The sequence below is a fragment of the Empidonax traillii genome, unplaced genomic scaffold, assembly GCF_003031625.1.
Source record: "Empidonax traillii isolate 1590-97213 ecotype Southwest subspecies unplaced genomic scaffold, ASM303162v1 scaffold947:size350189, whole genome shotgun sequence".
NCBI classification, from domain to species: domain Eukaryota; kingdom Metazoa; phylum Chordata; class Aves; order Passeriformes; family Tyrannidae; genus Empidonax; species Empidonax traillii.
Window position 1 is genome coordinate 240,037 of NW_020956140.1, and position 2,417 is coordinate 242,453.

Here is a 2,417-nt window from a genome sequence, read left to right on the forward strand (position 1 = left end):
AAGAGGCAATTGTGTTCCTTCCTAGCTTATTCCTTGAAAGAAAACAAGCAGCATCTCTTTCAGTGTCTTTTTGCCCATCTGTTTTGAAATCCCCCACAAAAGCTGCTAATTGTCCTTGATAGCATGGGAGGTTATTTTTGGTTTCAGCTTACACAGTGAGATCGGTGACAGCTCTAACTTTGTTAAGTCTGGATGCTGCATCTCCCTGGGAGCAGCAAACCCCCCTGCCTGTATTTATTTCCTTACTTTACAACAAACTCTTTCCAAAGATTCTCTGTGTCACGTGAAAGAAAACTGGAGATGGCAAAGTTTGCCCCCAGATAAACACGCACGTACCTTCTGCATTCCTCAGTGCTGCTGCCTGGGGAGGCCAGCAGGACAAGGCCCAGCATTCAGGAGGAACTGGACTCCCAAAGTTCAATTTTTCCCCAGACTTGTTTAGTAACATCTCAACATGCAGCTTCAATTAGAGCTTCAATGGTTCTCAGTTCTGCTGCAGATAAATCATTAGTTCTGTACCCACCATCTACCATCCTATCTCTGCCTGTCCTAATGAGCACCATGTTGCATTTATCACCACCCCTGTCATCCTTTGTCATGAAGTAGTCCCTCAAAATCCTTAGACAAACCTCTTTCATGCACTGAGGAGCTGCAGGATTTGACCCACTTAAATTTAATAAGAGCCAGATTCTTTCTGAAGTCTCTCTCATGTTAGTAATTCACATGGATTTCTTTTTTTAGATTTGGTATCGTTGCCTGGCATTTAAGGCTCAGATAATTAAGGAGATTTATATTTATATTGTCTTATTATTTACTCATGCCTGTTACTTAAAACCTAATAACAAACAATGACATTATTACTTAAGTGCTCTGGATATCCATAATCTAAATTAGGATCCAGTACAAATGACTGCTTATTCCAATTTGATGGATAAATAAATATTCATCAGTAAAAGCAACGAGGACACCAAGCAAACCCTTGCTGTCTTTATCCTCTGCCCCATGTCCAGGACATACAACTTGCCTCAAAGGTGAGAAAATACAGACATCAGCACCGAGGTTAGAAAGTCAAATCCTACCAGTATCATTTTGGATGTGAAGATCTTGAGATACAAGCAAGACAAGGTTTGAGGGAAGAGATAACATCTTCATTGCACAGAAGGATCGAGTGGTGAAAAGGAAGAAGCTTTCAGGCTCAAAATGCCTTTTCACCTCGCATGCTGTAAAGCTTGCCTGCTTTTCCAAGTATATCATTATGTCTCAGGAAGGATGTTATCTCTCCCTGCAGACTTTATAGTGCTTAAAATGTCAGCTCTTCTTGAAGATGTCTGCTTTGCACCTTCCATCTGTTCCCAGAGCTGAAGCTGCTGTCCATCTCTGCTCCTCACCCCTCCCACAGCAACGTGGGACAAGCTACACTTGGGCAGAGAAGAGTTTCCAAATAATTTATGGCTTTTAGATGAATATTAATCTCATTTCCATACCTAAAACTGTTGGCAGAGACCACAGAGCATGGCTATTATATGCTTGCCATGTGAAATTCTATTTATAGGACCCAGCTCTCAGAGAAGGCACGAGAAAAAGTTTCCACTTGTTTCAGTCCAATATGTGCACAGTAAAATCAGTTTAAAATCCTTAAGAAAAATCTTTCACTAGGAGGAAAAAAGAAAAAAAAAAAAAGAGTTAAGAGGCAAAGAGTTGGTGGGTGTAGTAAAATTAGTTTGAGTTCTTTCCAAAAAAAAAAAAAAAAAAAAAAGAAAAGAAATAAAGCAAAAAGGAAATACTCTAAACTGGCATTTTAGATGCTTAGGTAGCATTTATTTTTATAACAACTGGAAAAAAAAAATAAATCAGATGGTTGTGTTCATGCAATGTGAGTCCAGGCACAGCCTATTTCCCATTTGGAGAGGAGAGCAAGGCAGAGAGGGTTTAGCTGATTTGCTCAGTCACATCCATCAGGGAATTAAACCCTGGCCCTTTCCCAAGGAGGTGCCCACACACAGCGGTGTCCTTTGGACAGAGCAGCCCCAGGAAGGCCCAAGGCCAGAACAGCTCTCCCAGGTGAAGTCCCACGACATTGTAATAGAGAGGAGACCGGAGGAACGTGAAGCCTTTTGGCCAACGAGGCATCTTTGACACTCAAACCAATTTACAGCAACCTGCCAGGGCGAGGAGTGCACACGGGTACCACTGACATCCCCAGAAACGCATCCATTCACTGCTGAGGGGCTGCCTGGTGGCCTCAGCACTGCTGAGTGAGGCCCAGGGGCTCACCTGGTGCCTTCTGGGCTGGTTTCTGTCCCAGCAGTGCCACCACCCAAACATGAGGGACAGGTCACAGCCAAGCACAGCAACGCCTGCGCTCCCGGGAGATCACAAGGCCAGACAGCCAGGAGACAGCATCTTTTCATGGAATC